Source organism: Triturus cristatus, chromosome 4_1 (assembly GCF_964204655.1).
Source record: "Triturus cristatus chromosome 4_1, aTriCri1.1, whole genome shotgun sequence".
Taxonomy (NCBI): domain Eukaryota; kingdom Metazoa; phylum Chordata; class Amphibia; order Caudata; family Salamandridae; genus Triturus; species Triturus cristatus.
This window is the reverse complement of record NC_140585.1, coordinates 363,849,166-363,867,386: the sequence shown is the minus strand read 5'-3', so window position 1 is coordinate 363,867,386 and position 18,221 is coordinate 363,849,166. Positions and strand designations below refer to the sequence as shown.

The following is an 18,221-nucleotide window of genomic DNA, read 5'->3' as shown; positions in this document are numbered from 1 at the left end:
CTTTAGTCAAAAGTAGCAAAAAACATAACTGTTACTGTGGTTTTACCGATGAGCTAGGAAGGGGAGAGCAACAAAGAGAGCTGAAGGCGGGGATTTAAAGGAGAAACAGCACATGGGGGAGACAACAAGAAAACACCTTGATGAAGCAGGTTCTGATTATCAACAAAAGGAGAACAGCGAGGCTTGGCAATCAGGAACAGTTTACATTTAATTAAACAATAACGGCCATGAATAGCATCCACATCTCTTACAGTTGCGTGCTGAAATTCAATTTGCATTGGGTGCATAGCATGCTTTATACTATACAATGGGTGCAATAAAGTGAAGCTCGTCCCCCCTTTGGTAGAAAATACTAGTACAGTGGGTCATAAATTGCATGTTTAGATGCTTGATTCCACTCTGGTGGAGGGGGCCATATATACCAACTGGAGGTCATAAACTGAGGTGGTCTAGGTGGCCGGGTGTGTCATAGTGTAGAAGCCTAAATACAATCAAAGATAAAAGCCATCGATCATACGAAGAAATAAAGGTTTGTTTAAGGTGACACAGGAGCAATCTGGCTATCAACCAAATGCCCAAAAACAGAAGCTACTCTAGACTTTCTATTGACTTAAACCACAAAGGGCGTAACTAGGAATTTCATTAATTGTCCACATATATATTTAGTACATGATAATTTCTTGGAAAATCTGGACTAGTACATCACCTGTCTAGTAACAGTAAATCAAGATTCCAAAATAGATACACATAGAACCCAATCAGAACAAAGATTAATAGTTCATGACAAGATATTTCAGAATGGTAGCCCACGTGCCTTATTTTTCGGCTGTTTGGTATTTCCATGATTGAGAAATATAGAAACCAATAAGCAGATGTATCATCCATAAATAGTGTCTTATGGCTGACCTAGCATGCTATGGAAAATCCAGGAGCAGCTCGTGCAGATAAGAGCGGTGTGGCACTCCACAGATGACAACGAGTGAAAATTAAATAAACTATTAGTTTTCCCTTCTCGTCTGTCGAGTCCCCCCCCCCCCCACCCTAACCCACCTCCCCACTGCTGTTACCTGCACAAGCCGCCCCTGGGAAAATTACACATGCTGTTTATTAAGCAAGGCTTGCATCATACTGCGTTTCAAGCTTGTTGACTGTAGAAAAAGAATAGTTCACAAAATGTCATGTATTTCATTTTTCAGGCCTCACTTTCATTGGGTTTCATAGAACTGAGTAAAACAAAATGGATTCCAAGCATGATAGGAAAACACAATCCCACACTAGGCATTGTTTTGACTTTCTCTGGTGAATGCAACTGACCAGCTGCTCTGGTATTGTGTCCTTGGGCCAGAATGCAGGCCCTCTGCTTCACATTTATTTGTGTTTATGAGTGGGCGCATCTGACTCATTCTTTAGGAATTACATCCTGTGATTTACTGCTGCAAACTTTCAGGCGTGTTTGAGGCTTGTTCCATATCTGGTTTTTCCATCACGGGAAGTGCCAGATGTGAACAGAGGGCAGCTGTGTTATGTTTATCGGATAATGAGTCACTCTGAAACCCTAACGAATGTTTTGTGGTGAATTTGGGTTGTGCTGGCAACAGTTGCTCTGTGGTGTGAGTGAGACCTATCTATAAATCAATCCGATGCTAACAACCTCTACTCCTATGGGTTGCTAAGAAGAAGAAGCAGCTCCCTGATGTAAGCCAAGGAAGGTTACAAGTCATTTAGTCAAAAGGATAGTAAGTTATCCTCTAAAGGAGGGACAAACCCAGGAAGAGAAAGGAAAGTGAATGCAAAAGAAGCAAACAGATGAGACTGACAAGAAATTCCGCTAATGACCAGCAATGGATTGATCCAAAGCACACTCTATGTATTGGCATTGTATACAAAAGGCCTTTGACAACAACCGGAAAAAAGCGGTCTGTAAGCAAAACTTTAAAAGAACCTGCTAAATGCAGAGTTAAAAACATATTGTCAGCATTAGAGCATCTCCTAAATAATGTGAATACCTACAGTGAAGTGACCCTGAAGCAGCAGGGCACAAAGGGCCCGATTCACAGAACTAACTTAAGACAAAATCCTAAACTTACTACCATTTTGGTATTCACAGAAGGCACTTACTCATTTTGGTATTCACAGAAGGCACTTACTCATTTCGGTATTCACAGAAGTTAGGAGTCCTAACTTTAGGACTCCTAAATGCCTTCTGTGAATACCAAAAGTCTTAAAATTAGTATTTTTCTCAGTTTAGTAGTAGTATAGTTAGGACTCCTAACTTTAGGACTCCTAAATGCCTACTGTGAATACCGAAAGTCTTAAATTTAGGATTTTTCTCAATTTAGTAGTAGTAAAGTTAGGACTCCTAACTTTAGGACTCCTAAATGCCTTCTGTGAATACCGAAAGCCTTAAAATTAGGATTTTTCTCAGTTTAGTAGTAGTAAAGTTAGGAGTCCTAACTTTAGGACTCCTAAACTGAGAAAAATCCTAATTTTAAGACTTTCGGTATTCACAGAAGGCATTTAGGAGTCCTAAAGTTAGGACTCCTAACTTCTGTGAATACCGAAGTGAGTAAGTGTCTTCTGTGAATACCAAAATGAGTAAGTGCCTTCTGTGAATACGAAAATGGTAGTAAGTTTAGGATTTTGTCTTAAGTTAGTTCTGTGAATCGGGCCCAAACTCTTTACTGCAACCCCGCCAGATTGGGTCAGTTCCACCTGTGCCTATGTGCGATATTTGCATGAGTCATGGGTGATCCCTTAATTCGCAGTGCACAGCAAGTAAGAACACTGAGAACACCACTCCTATTTTCGTTCATGATTCAAGGGCATGCAACTTCGCATTAATACAGAACACATCAAAACTACATATACCTGAATGCAAACGGAAAAGAAAAAAATTCTATTACTCACCTGGCATAGAACAACAGGACATGTGAAGTTGCAATCAATGCATTTATCCCATTTCAAGAACCTAGACCAGGAACCTAAACCACTTTCTTCGCAGTGGCTTACAGGCCTATTTCTTTGGAACAGTAAAAAAATATGTTTATGACAACATATACATAATATGTACTATTTTACTAGAACCCCTGAGTCAGATAATACAATTGCAATTTCACTTTCAAAAGTATTTGTTGTGTCAAACCATGCTATATTTATTTATTGCCAATGTAGTGAAATCATTGATCTTTTAATGATCTTTAAAATCAAATCTTATTCTACTCAGGTCTAGTTTTTGTCCTTGCAGCTGTCAAACAGACCTTTTGCTAACAATACACATACAGTGGTCTTTGGGTCCACCACATTCAGTCATATATTTTCTTTTACCAACCTCTTAGCTATTAGCTGGAGACTTTATCAATGCTGTCTTGGTTCAGACCAGTGGAGTGTTCATCTCTCACCCAATGCATTTAGCTGTTAGAGTATATCCTTCTGCCTCAACACCAGTGTTTGTCCTGAACCAATTGAGAGACTAATTACACCTTTAGTTCTCCTGCGAGTTCTCCCTTAAGTGTCTTGCTATTATGTGCTGAGGCTGCACCCGTTAGAACATTAAACCCAGACCCTAATGGTTTTGCCAATGACTGTTTTAAATATGTTAGTGAACGTGCATGGCCCTAAATTTGAAATTGTTAATGAACGTACATGACCTTTCATGGTCAACCTTTTTACAAAAACTAAAAACAGTCTAGTGTCTAGTGGAAACTGGAAAGGTGACCTTTCACAGCTCTTTTTCAAGCATTTCCACAAATATGGAATGTGATGTGAGAATTTTCAGTCAAAGCAACATTGATTGTATTCCGGCATTAAACATTTAAAAACCTTAAGTTTAAGAAACATTTCCAAGGGCAAACTTGTTCTCTATTCCACTACTGTGCAGAGATATGTTCAATTTGCACTATTGTCATACATAATGTATGACAAAACACTTGTGAGTGATTGTACACATGAACAGCATAGAATGTTTCCGTTCAGTTTATCAATGTCTATTTGTTGCAATGGCCTAAAACCTGAATACTTTTTAGTGAGCTCTCAAACTCAACACTATTTAAATGAAAATCAGTGTACTTCGGAAAACACCTGCTTTAATGTGCAAATGTTAGCTAAGTTACAAAAAGGAACACAACAAGAGTGGATCAGAGGATAGAGCCTTCTACTTTTCTACACAAGTTGATTAGCAACTAAAAGGAATATTAATTGCAAGCCAATTAAGTTTTCAAATTCCTGTCTAATATGTTTTGAGATTTTTTGGTTCATATTAAAGTCATAAACATCATAGCTTGCTTAACGTCATCATTGTCTACGTTCAATCAATTATATTTGCAGCATTTTGAGTCCTCTTGTAACCTTGCTTTAGATAATAGCTGTAATGTTCTATACGAATTCGGTGTGATCATGAAACAGCAGACATACGATTTTAACTCTTGTAGGTCTTTGTCCTGTCCCTCAGACATGCTTCTATGAGTCCTCTGTTATCTGTGCCTCCAGCATCTCCTTGGGGTTTTCTCGTAGAGCTGCAAATGCGGGTTTTGAATGAAATGATACTATCGCTTCTTTGTATATTCTGGAGGCTATACCCCTGAAGTTCCCATTAGATGGCGAGAAGGAAATGCTCCTGTAAGATTTCATATTCCACTATACTAATTCACCACTAATCCTGTATGGGTCCCAGAGTAGCATGCTACTCACCAATAAAGAGTTTCAACACCTCATCAGAGGTAAGCAAGCATTAAATAAATGCAAACCTTTTTCCCTCTTTATCCCTCCCCTACCTTTCTCTATCCAACTGAATAACACATCCACCACTCAAACTACTTTCATATTTCACTGTACTAATTTTCAACACTAATCCTTTATAGGTTCCGGAGTAGCATGCTGGTCGCCAATAAAGCGCTTCAACACCCCATCAGGGTTACAAGTGCTATATAAATGCAAACCTTTTCCCTTTTCTACCCCTCCCCAACCCTCCTCAATCCAAATAACTGACCTCGGTCGGAGAACGGAGGAGAGAAGCACTTTTGCACAGTCCCTGGCACCCAGGATTGCACGCAGCACTTTCAACCCGGCCCCTTGCTGAGCCCTTATCATCGGAGACGAGGTCCCGCAGCGCGGGAGACCTCGGTCGGAGAACGGAGGAGAGAAGCACTTTTGCACAGTCCCTGGCACCCAGGATTGCACGCAGCACTTTCAACACGGCCTCTGGCTGAGCCCTTATCATCGGAGACGAGGTCCCGCAGCGCGGGAGACCTCGGTCGGAGAACGGAGGAGAGAAGCACTTTTGCACAGTCCCTGGCACCCATGATTCCACGCAGCACTTTCAACCCGGCCCCTTGCTGAGCCCTTATCATCGGAGACGAGGTCCCGCAGCGCGGGACGCGCGCGGGCTCGGCCCGGGCGAAGACAGCCAGGAGTAGGCTGGGCTGGGCCATAGACTTTGGTTTTTTATTCTATTACTACATCCACTGCAACAGATAAGTACTTGCTGCTTGCCAGATAATATATTCCCATAATCTGTTTTTGGTAGTGTGTCTCCCTGATTTGTTCTCGAGTTGTATGTCCAGTAGACTGTTGATAGACACACTCTTATACTCTAAGACACTTGGCCTGGCATTGTTATCTATATTCTGTGACCCTCTGATAGTTTTCCTTTCTTTTATTTGCTAGATCTATTGTCTCTCTTTAGCCTATTTCTTAATCACCCCGTCATAATGGTGAAAAGAAAGGGTGTAAGCTCACAACCCAAGAAGCTGACAAAATCTGGAGAGGGTTTGTGTGTTTCCATTCTAAACTATTTAACGGGCGCTATGGGAGCCCTGGAGGAGCAGATTGTTTCTGTCGAAGAAGCAATCTCCCGTGACAGTACGGTTGCTACCACTTCCTCGGGGGACCTGTTAACATCTCATAACAAACAAGTAGTAGATAAGCCCGGTGTTACTAGTAATGGATGTGCTTTGGACATTTCAGACCATATTTCCTTTTCTGATCAGGACGTTGAGTTTCAGCCACCCATTAAACGTTCAAAAAACCCAGTTTCTACTGTAGAGGTATTGACAGAATTAACATCAAGCGCTAAGGCTAACCCACAGAAATCTAGTAGCAAGGGAATTTATAAATCCCTCCCCAAATTGAAAAAAGCGTCCCGTGGGGTTATGTCAACCCCCACTCATGTCTTAACACATACTAACTTATTGGCTATCCAAACTAAAATTGAGGCAATGGATATATTTATCAGAGACTCTCTGACTAATATTACTACAAGGCTTGGCGTGATAGAAGAAATATTACTTAAACAGTCGAAATCCCAGATAATTATTGACGCGCCATCATCCACCTCTAGTATTCCTAAACCTGTGATAAACAACGACCAGGGTAAATCTTTACCAAAGCTGGGGAGTATACAATCGAATTTGAGACATCCTGAGGACCATGCATCTTCTTCCCAAGGAAATGCCATAACCCTTTTAAAACCCAGGCCTATCCCGGCTGACTCTCATGTTGGCGATGGCAATAGGCATAATGACGCATCGGCTGTAAATCGTGCCTATGCTTTTCCTGGCCCTGTTCTGGACCTACCACCTGCTGCCACGCCTTATACAGTTATCTTAACTAATGTACCCAATTTGAGAGATGATTTACCTGAATCATGGCAGGTGCTAAGAAATAAGTCCTTAGCTTGGCTGGGATCTAGGGTGGGTGAAACTGATAGGCTGTTCACGGAATTCAAAATGGTAAGAAGGGTTAGTTGGCTGGGTAAAGAACCTAAACTCTTCCCAGGCGACTGCGTGGTTCTGAATTTTAAGACTCCCCAATTCGTTCGCTGGATATTGCGTAACATGGACCATCATGCATTAGCCTTAGGTAACATTGGTGTGTTTCCTTTAGGTTTTTTCTATAAACCTTGTGTTTCGCAATTGAAATCCCCAATTACTGACTATGGCTACAAATATTCCATCCCAACACATAATCGTTTCCAGTATTTACCTTCTTTAGAAGAGGTTGATTGACATAGTAGACTGGTGAAATCTGGGGATAAGAGGGATGCAGTCCCAGGTGTTGGTCTACCTACTCTTTTTCATAATGGTGGTTTGACTTTACCTGTAGCCAACTTTATGCAAAATGGCGCGTATAATGCGACTAGGGTGAAGAGATCTTGCGAGGCTTATGTTAGGCCTTGTCTCCCTGTTGGTACTGACAGATTTAGTCCTGATCCCATGACCCGTAAAATTTCCCCAAAAGATAATAATATGATCCTGGGTCAGGGGTCCACTATCGACTCTCAAATCCCTTCACATTCATTGTCACACCCAACAATTTTGGGCATTGGAAGTCGGGTAAACAACAATACGTCTAGAATGGGTCATGAGGGCCTTCATATTGTGTATTGGAATGTTGGAAGATTATTAATTATTTGTGGTTGGAGTTTACAAGGAATTATGACATTCTCTGCCTACAAGTAGCTAGTAGAGCCTGTCCATTTGGCAGGATACCGAACTTTCTTTACTTCAGCCGTTCCGTCCTCCAGTGGCAGAGCAAGGGGAGGACTCTGCACTTACATTTCTAACCTTGTGAACTATGATAAATGTAGTTTTTTGGATGACCCTTACTATCAAATCATTGGTTTAACTTGTCCTCAACACGTGAAGATGATTATTGTTAATTTTTATAACAACACTCCTCAGCATCTTCTTGCAAGTATTTTGAAATCTCTTTTGGATGGTATAGAGAGATCCCATGATTCAACGGACAAGGATGTAATCATTCTATGGGGGGGTGATTTTAATTGCTCTTTATGTAAATATACAGGCAAAGGGAAATAAACAAATATTGTGGTTGCACCACTAATGATCAGTGTACTTGAAAGGTTTGCAATCAGTCCATGAATTATTTAATTGTCCATCTTTATTTTTATATCTTCTTCTTTTTGGAAAAACACAGCCAACGCGTTTCGTTCTCAACAGAGAACTTCTTCAGGGCTGTAGAGTTAAAACATAGATAAAAACACACATTGTTTGTGACATACATACAAATATATACATAACATTAAAACACATACAGTAACAAATTCATGTTATAAAAACCAAATAAGGACATTGCATAAACAAAAAACACAAAAGCGCCACAGATATTCTATTATATCCTAAATATGGTAAGAGTTAACACAATCTATTCAACGGAAATTGACAAATGTATGACCATACCAGACAAATAGGCTCCCCAAATTAATACCAACATACCCAAGGTATGATGAAACCTCAAAAGCCCCTAGATGGAGAGAATCTGAGGCTCTGAGAACCAACAAATGTAATTACTACAAAAGACATCCATCCATATAAGTATAGCATTGTGCATTCCTAGATGTTTGTATCAGAAAGTAAAAAAGCACAAAAATAAAATTAAAATAAAATTAGAAAAGCACTGAAAAAGAGAGAGGCAAAAAAACGAAAAAGGAGAAAACCAAAGAGAGAATAGTCAATAAAAGACAGACAGAGAAACAGAACGCAACTAACATCAAAGGACATACCATTCTTAATGTCCACGAATGTTCCGATTGTAAATCTATGACCATGTTGTCTTAAGTCCGGAACGTGTTTTCAACACATTGAATTTGGGTCTGCTAAAAAAATCCAACAACAAACCAAATAGCAAAATCTAAGTCCAAGCCAAAGAAAGACGCATACCACATTTATGCATGTTTTGACCATCCACCCCCAATGGGCACCAATATCCAACCTACCTTCTATGTGGTAAGCATAATGTGAGCCATATATGCAATTATTCTGATGTAGACCAATTTGACAATCTATGTGATATGATAGTCACGGTATTACCTAATAAAAAATCAAAAAATACGATAAATTAATACCCCTCTCACTGGAACTCTGGTTGTTCATAAAACACACACAAATAGGAGGAGAGGTTCCCAAAACTCACGCTATTCTACTGACATTATTTGACACTAATAGATACAGCACACATAAAAAGCACTAGCTAATACAAGCTCAAAAAGTGCAAGATGAGCCCACATTCGAGTATGTGCAAGGATAAATGGCACAAAGAGCCGCCTGTACTGGGAGGTTTGGACTAAATAACAAGGTCTCTTACAAGTGCGTAATCTCAAATGATAAAATGGCACATTTTGAATAGCCCTTCCCTTAATAATTAAATAACATAATGTATCTCATCGAAAATCGGACTGTATATGGAAAGCATATGATGCCAATGCCACATTATGCTCAAGAATCAACACTAATCACAATGGGCTCTGCAATATATAAAAACAAGAAAAGTTCAAATATCAAAATACTGTGGTCTATCTCGGTTGTTAATTATACAGGCAAAGGGACTTGTGGTTTAATGTATGATTATGATGACGTAGATTGCCTCTCGCACTTTGTGCACACGGTTCAAGGGGATTTATTCAATGACATACTACTAACACATGACCTAGGCTTCTGTAATATGTTAACCACCCCTATCACTGATTTCTCCCCAACTTTTAATGGTCGTGGTGTCCTGTCCACAATAGATTTTATTTTGACGTTTAACAGGCATTCTTCTAGATTAAAAAACTTTAATACACATGATATGGCCCTAAGTGACCACTTTCCAATAAGTATAAATCTGCTGACACAATGTCAAATTGTAAGATCAAAGGGTTTGAATATTAACGATATTGATAATATTAACCTTAGTAGGCAGAATGGTTATGCTTTAAATTGGGAACGTGTGAACCACGAAGAGCTTTTGAGTAAAATAGTCACAGATTGTCGTATTAATTTTATGCTTTGCCTAAATGAGGAGGCCGATAAAAGCGACATTGTGAAGAATTTCTCAATAATCACTGCAACCATTAAATCGGCTCACTTTGTTGAAACCAAAAAAGGTAAATCTGTGAAGAATGGTTGGTTCGATCAGTCATGCACCCAAGCTTATGCAAAGTTGAAGTCTGTGCTCCATGCCAAACCTAAAAACATTCTTTATATCAGGAATGCCAGAAGGGAGTACAAAATAGCTCTGAATATTAGGAAACAAGAGCTAAAAAAGTTAATGTGGTTGGCACTACATGATGCAGCTTTGGTGAAAGACTCGGCGGCCTTCTGGAAGGCGATTAATGCTCCTTTTTTACGTAATTCGGATAGAGCCAACATTGAGATTGCAATTCCTGAAAATGATTGGATTAGTCATTATACACATCTTTATGACTGTCCAGTCGTCGCTTTGGATTCCCCAGGCCCACATCCACATGTGCTCTTGCCTCGGGGACGTCAAACTGAGAAACATCTGGTCTTCGACATACAGGAAGTAACTGAGGCCATAACGACAACTCAATGGGGCAAGGCACCAGGCCCAGATGGCGTACCTGCCGACCTTTTTAAATCTAACCTGGAATTATGGGGACCACTTTTAACTTCACTTTTTAATGCTTCTGTAGAAAATTGGCTCCCTCCAACGTGGCTGGTCTCAATTTTAGTTCCTATTTTTAAAAAAGGAGACAGAGATAATCCGGCCTGTTATCGTCCGATTTCTCTGTTAGACTCCTCAATGAAAATAGCTGGCAGAGTTATTTTAAACAAATTACAAGATTGGGCTGAGGACCGGGGAATTTTATGCGATATCCAATATGGCTTTCGCAAGGGAATGGGAACTGTGGATCAGAGTATTAATCTAAATCTTTTAATGGCTAAATATACGGTGGCTAAAAGGGCTAACTTTTATCTAACGTTTGTTGATTTATCATCAGCCTTCGATTGTGTTGTACATGCAAAGTTATGGGAAATCTTAGATGGGCTCGGGGTGGACATTGTTCTAGTCAACTTCCTTAGACAGCTTTATGCAGGGGCCAAGGCTAGGGTTCGATATGGGACGGCGGGTCAATGTACAACTGATTTTAACATAGGAAAAGGAGTGAGACAGGGGTGTGTCCTTGCTCCCTTCCTTTTTAATCTATATATTAACGGCTTAGAAAAATACCTCGTACAAAATTGTCATGACCTCCCCCAAATTGATCTAAGAACCATCCCGGCCTTATTATATGCTGAAGATGCCGTCCTAATGGCCCGCACCCCACTTGCTTTGCAAAGAGTAATTTCCTCTTTTGAAAAATGTATGTCTAACCTGGGGCTCACTATTAATGTCTCCAAAACCTTTGCTATGACTGTTGGCACTAGCCTTAGTAAGGGTTTGAAGACTATGTTTGTGTATGACAAGCCGATAGAATACACCAAATCATTTACCTATTTGGGCATTTTATTTGATAATAAACTTAGTTGGCAACGTGCAATAAAAACCAGGACGGCCCTGTTCACTAGAACTGTAACTGCCCTGCATAATTTTAGTAAGAAACTTGGCAGGAGGCCACCGCCGGAGCTGTTGAAAATTTTTAAGGCAAAATGTGTCTCCGTTGCCACTTATGGTGCAGGTCTTTGGGGGATCATTGACACTACTTCCCTGCAGACTGTAGAAAACAAATTTCTACGGTTTTTACTGGGTGTTCCTGCCTCTACATCAACATACAAATGCCATGCCGAACTGGGAATTGGTTATCTAGAAGATGTTATCAAAATACAACCACTACTACAATGGCATAGGATCTGGACATCAGAAAATTTGGCCCTGAATCGTACAATTATTACAGACGTTTTAAAATTGGATGGGGCGCCAAGGATAAGATGGTTATCTTATATTAAATCCTTTTTCTGTAACATGGATTGCCGTGAATTTTATGACGACCCTACCTCTTTGTCCCTAATCGCGAAAAAGGATCTGAAAAAATTGTGTCTGGACTTTTTAAATGTCTGTAGACTGACTTCAGAACAGAAAAAGATCTCTGTACAGGCACACCAGTTGATTTCTACGTGTCCTTCAATTCAATCTTACATATCAATTGTCACTGGTGATTTTGATAGATTTTTGTTGGTCCGTTTTCGCTTGGGAATTGTTCACAGGTTATTAAGTTTTCCTATATGCAATGACTGGTCCAAATTTCTTTGTAACTGTCCATGCGATGATCTATCTACCCAATCCACATTACATGTTGTTTTTCTATGTAAATTTTATACCATTCCTAGGAAAAGATGGATTGTGACGGTTCTGAAATCTTTTGGCATTAGGCAATGTCGCCCTGCACTTTTAGCCCTACAAATGCTAGATTCACCCTATGTCGTAGCCTCCGTTACAGCCTTTTTAAAATCTATTTTTAAATCAAGAAATCAATTGTTAATGTAGCTATGTTTATTGTTCTTATGCACTGTGTTCTTGCTTTTATGATTAATGATTTTAATCGAATAAAGCTTCATTGACTTGACTTGACTAACATATTTCATATTTCAATATACTAATTCAACACTAATCCTTATGGGTTCCAGAGTAGCTTGCTACTCGCCGAAAAAGCATTTTGACGCCTCGTCAGGGGAAGTAAGCGCTACATAAATGCAATTACAATACAATACAATGTCACTACCCTCTAATGCTCTGCTCTTTACAGAGTGCTTGTATTTGTAGGCTAAGGGCTTATCAATGTAGAATTCGTTGTTTGGGAGTCTGAAAGTGCTTAAGTTGGCAAACATCTGTCAGTGGATTCACTGTTTGATTTCTTTCATTGTCCCGCATCTATTTTTAGACCTTTATGCCATTTTGTGCACAGCCGTTCAGTAAATCCTGTTTTCAGCACACATGTTCGGTGTCAACATGCTGTACAGGTAGACCAGATTGCAACGAGACACATTCTTTTCTGAATCAGACCTTCAGAAAGGATAATAAACAGGTGGAAATTTTCCTGTGCCTTAAAACGCCTGATAGACTCATTCCTCCCACTCGTATGCGAAGATGCAGTTTAGAATTTTTTGCCATTGCATATGGCCTAGATCTGTCTTTTGGCTCAAATGTCGTTATGCATGAGATGTTTGCCTGTGTTAGTAATGGTAGTATCCCAAATATGTACTCAAACTGGGGGTCTGTCACCATTTCCATCATCTGCACTGTATCCCACAAAGTAAACCTGTGTGGTGAAGCCCAGTAAAGATGTCAAGGTTGCAGTTGTCACAGTGAGCACCTTGCTTTTACACCAAGTCAATTTTATATCCATATATCTCAGCCTCTCTCGGAAAATCATGAGTTTTCAGGAATCAGCCACGCATCATCACCACAGAACATTGCCCCTACATCGCCATCCACATATGAGCGCCTCCGTTATATGATGTTTCTGCCAGACAGCTGCTTCTTTGTGGTTCCAAGGCTAAAACTAAGGCAAACAGTGAGGGGAATCAACTACAATTTATCGGTGACACTGGATTATATCACTATCTATCCACTACCCCAATGAAGTAAAGATTCTCACCATTCCAAGAGGGGAATCCAGATAGAAGACAAATAGAGAAATAGAGACAAATTGGAGTTGAACCCACTAAAATGGGGGCGAGGAGTCAACTACAGTGGTAGTGAGACCAATGATCATCAAAATAAGTGGGACAGAAGTCCAGTGTACCCATAAGATTCTATGGACCAGGTTCACAAACCTATGCTCCCATATGGATTTGTGCCCATAACAGAGTGTAATTAGTAGGGGACAAAATGCTGAAGATTCACCAAAGAAAAAGTGGAAGATGCATATAGAAGTCCTGTAAATGCCAGAGCACAATTTGCACTGTGTCTGCATCTTGCAGGACATTTGTGCATTTTGAACATATGCAAATTGCATGCAACCCCAAATACTGGCATAAAATGGCATACAATGGAGAGGAACGTAAAAATAACCTCATTTGCAACTATGAAAAGAAAGTTTTCTAGAAAGAGCCAATGACACACAACGAAAATTAGGTAGTACATTCAAATGTGCAATTCCCTCAAGGACAGCTGGGTATTTGTGATTTATGGGGTGTTTACTTTGTTCAACATGTCCACTGCTCTTGTACATTTCTGAGTCAATGTGGTGTTTTAAACTATTTTCCTCATGGGCTTTGTCAATGACAATGTTCCTTCCTTGGAACCAATGCTTGATTTGAGACAGTGGTTGCAGGTGGGGCCCACCCGTACTCACTTTTGGGGACCAGCACTTATTTTTCCTCAACAGACTTTGATCCAGAGCAAGAGAGAGCGAAAAACTGGAATACATAGGAAGAGAACGACGGGATGACTGTGACAAAGGAAGAAATCACAGATTAAAAAGACATGGAAGATTAAGAATCCCAGAGTATTTGGTAGTGGATTAAAAAGGCATGAGGTGGAATCAAGACTACCCAGCCTTGGTATTTGGCACCATGCCCCTTAATAGCGCCAGCGCAGTCTTCTAGACCTGGTACTAAACTTCACTTGATTTGCTTAAATTTCAAACCTCTGCTTGCACTATGCCCTATGCCCAGTTCGGCCCAGGTATAAATTAACATGTTTGTGAATAGCCAGTTCATAAAACATTTACTCAAGGCGTAACCCTGTGGCATTTTACTTTTGGGTCAATGCTTTTAAAGTAAATCTAGTGTCTTACATCAAACCAAATGGCAGCACAAAAGGAAAACCCTAAACATGCCAGAGCTACTTTAGGGCTTTTGGGCACCTCTGTGTAAATCGAGATGCCCCTTGATCCTGTCCCTTTGATGTAACAGCTAGGTTAATAAAACGTGACCGAGGGAGCAGACATCGGTGTACTTTCAAGTGTGTCAGTTAGTGGAGTGCTCTAAGGAAGTCTTTGATGTGCTCTGCAAGAAAAGCCGAAACAGCCTCTTTCAGCTGACATCTTTATGCAGGCTTATCTTCCCTTGACATTTCTCAGACCAGGGTCCTGGCAGCGGCAGCAGCAGAGTAGGCTCCTATTGCAGGAGGTGCCCGCCTTAGAATGGTGTATGTTCCATGTAAACCCGGATTACAGAACTCCGGCTGAGATCGGAATCGGATCCCGTAATTAGAACAAAGACGTTTGTTCTGGACTGTACTCGCATGCTCTTTATTTCAGGCACAGGAAGAGAGTGATATTTGCCCCAAAAAACACTCGATTTTTTTAGCCAAGTGCTGAAAGCAGGATTATAAATCCCGGCAGTATATTCCAAGTTTGGCAAAATTCTACCACATCTCCTCCTTGGCGATGGGGGAGCCGAGCCTTGAATGTGTTTGGACGCCTGGACCTGGTCACCTGGCTATCGGATACTAGAAAACGAAACACTGCAGATTTCATCTCGGGAATTTCAGAAAGAAACATGTTCACAAAGTTTCGTTCTCTTCTTGAATCTTGCCTGTCTATTGTAAATTCGCATTTGAAAGTATTTGAAATGGTAATACACCTTTGTTAGATTCAACAATAGGTAGTACTTCCCAATGACTTTTTTTCCCTAACAGTGATTGAGTCCCGCCACGCCCCCCCCCCTCCCCGCCCCCCACAATTCTGGCCTTTCTGTACAGATGTATGTCTGAAAATGCGAATTATTTTTTAGATGAATAAGATGCTCAGCGAGAGCCACCGCCAGCAGAGGCGAACCCGGGGGCGTTTGCACTGTGCAGTCCGCACCCAGAGCTGCCAACGCAGGTTCTGTCCGGGGTGTATTAACAGCAGGGGTTTGCCCATTCGATTTCAGCACCACCTGTCAATGCTGATGTTAAGTCCACATCTACAGGGCTCAGGCATCCATGCATTTCATTTACATTATGCGTCGTTACGCTGTTCTTGTATGGCGCGGTGCGTGTCAGTTCAGTTCCTTGTACTCCTGTCCCTGTTGGGCCTTAAAGGCATTCCAGCTAAACCCGTGAGCGCCCTCTGTGCGCAGGGAGAGACGCTGACAGAAAACCAGGGCTTCTAGCCATCCCTGTAACCTGTGTAAGTGCAAGCAATGGGTTCTATGTTATATTGTAACTGCATTTATATAGTGTTGATATAGTGTTTTCATAAAGTGTTTGAGGCGCCATACCACTAGCAGTAGATGGTAGCACACTACTCTGTAGGATGTGCTTAGATGCAAGAATGTAGGATTATAGGCATATATGTTCAATGCTATTAACGGGTTCAATCACTATTTTGGCTCGTTAAGAAATTCAAAACTGCCTTTCCTAATGTACAAAAGCATATGTGGCTTCACAAAATGCACTTTCTACCCAATAGAAATCCCATTTTGTGATTCACAAAATAGGAAATCGAAAATAGGCATTTCCTACTTGCGACTCGGAAACAACATTTACATCGCATTTCCTAATTGCGAAAAAGGCAATTAGGAAATGTTAGCATCATCAACTTCGATCTGATGGTAACCAGGTGCAAACTTAAACAACCACTGGCATAGCCAATAGGTCTCACCTTTGGGACCTTATAAGTGTTTAGCCAGAGATATTGACTTTGCCTATGTCTTTAAGCTGTGCTGTACAGATGTCTGCAGCATGCTGAAAAGTTATAATAAAGAAGTGACAGAAGCAATTTTGTTACCTTATTTATGACCAAGAAAGCATTATGTACAACTGAACGACCATATTAAAAAAGTATTAACAATAAATAATGTCTTGAGTTCTTTTTGTCCTTTCAATGCTGGCAACTTCTATCTGCCAGTCCCAATGGTTGCTTGCTATGGTTGTATTGTCACGGGGAGGCATAAATGACAGGAGGGTGCAGGTTGGGAAATAGTCAGTCAGTGAGAGAGTCAGTTAATTAGTCAGTCAGTGAGAGAGAGAGTGAGAGCCAGTCAGTCAGTCAGTCAGAGAGTCAGTGAGAGGCAGTCAGTGAGTCAGTCAGTCAGTGAGAGAGAGAATAAGAGTCAGTCAGTCAGTGAGAGAGAGTGAGAGAGTTAGTCAGTGAGAGAAAGGGAGAGTCACTCAGTGAGAGAGAGTCAGTCAGTGAGAGACAGAGAGCCAGTCAGTGAGTGAGAGAGTCAGTCAGTGAGAAAAGAGAGAGTCAGAGAGTCAGTCAGTGAGAGAGAGTCAGAGAGTGAGAGAGTCAGTCAGTCAGTGAGAGAGTCAGTTAGTGAGAGAGTCAGTCAGTGAGAGAGAGAGTGAGAGAGTCAGTCAGTCAGTCAGTTAGTAAGACAGTGAGAGAGAGTGTCAGTAGTGAGAGAGTCAGTCAGTGAGAGAGAGAGAGTCAGAGAGTCAGTCAGTCAGTGAGAGTCAGTCGGTGAGAGAGCCAGTAAGTGAGAGAGAGATTGAGAGAGTGAGTTAATCAGTCAGTGAGAGAGTCATTCAGTGAGTCAGTCAGTCAGTGAGAGAGTCAGTCAGTCAGTCAGTGATACAGAGTGAGAGAGCCAGTCAGTGGGAGAGAGAGTCAGTCAGTGAGAGAGAGTAAGAGAGTCAGTCAGTGAGAGAGAGAGAGTTAGTCAGTGAGAGAGAGTCAGTCAGTTAGTGAGAGAGTCAGTCAGTCAGTGAGAGGGAGAGTCAGTCAGTCAGTAAGAGAGTAAGTCAGTCAGTGAGAGAGAGAGTGAGAGAGTCAGTCAGTGAGAGAGAGTTAGTCAGTGAGAGAGAGTCAGTCAGTTAGTGAGAGGGAGAGTCAGTCAGTAAATCAGTGGGAGAGTCAGTCAGTCAGTGAGAGAGAGAGTGAGAGAGTCAGTAGGTCAGTGAGTGATTAAGAGAGTGAGAGAGTCAGTCAGTCAGTGAGAGAGTCAGTGAGTCAGTCAATGGGAGAGTGACTCAGTCAGTCAGTCAGTCAGTCAGTGAGAGAGAGTGAGAGAGTCAATCAGTCAGTCAGCGAGTCAGTGAGAGTCAGTCAGTCAGTGAGAGAATGAGAGAGTCAGTCAGTGGGAGAGAGATTTAGAGATTCAGGCAGCCAGTCAGTGAGAGAGAGAGAGAGAGTCAGTCAGTCAGTCAGTGAGAGAGAGAGAGTGAGAAAGTCAGTGAGAGAGAGTAAGAGAGTCAGTCATTTAGTCAGTCAGTTAGTGAGAGAGAGTGAGAGAGTCAGCCAGTCAGTCAGTCAGAGAGTCAGTGAGTCAATCAGTCAGTGAGAGAGTGAGTCAGAGAGAGATTGAGAGAGTGAGTTAGTCAGTCAGTCAGTGAGAGAGAGCGAGAGAGTCAGTCAGTGAGTCAGTCACTCAGAGAGAGAGGCAGTAAGTCAGTTAGTCAGTGAGAGAGACAGTTAGTCAGTGAGAGAGTCAGTCAGTGAGAAAGAGAGTTTGTCAGTGAGATAGCCGGCCAGTCAGTCAATGGAAGAGAGAGTGAGAGAGTTAGTCAGAGAGTCAGAGAGAGAGTGAGAGTCAGTCAGTGAGTCAGTCAGTCAGTGAGAGAGTAGGTCAGTCAGTGAGAGAGTCAGTCAGTCAGTGAGAGAGTGAGTG

At 41.2% G+C, this 18,221-nt stretch overlaps 1 long non-coding RNA gene across 1 annotated transcript in view; it reads right to left on the bottom strand.

The window, feature by feature from the left end:
- Positions 1-8,731: 8,731 nt before the first annotated feature.
- LOC146854957 (uncharacterized) overlaps positions 8,732-18,221 on the bottom strand; it is a 109,032-nt gene continuing 99,542 nt past the window's right edge. The window contains exon 3 of the long non-coding RNA XR_014980772.1: positions 8,732-8,825. This is a non-coding gene — a long non-coding RNA (uncharacterized LOC146854957). The remainder of the gene's footprint in view (positions 8,826-18,221) is intronic.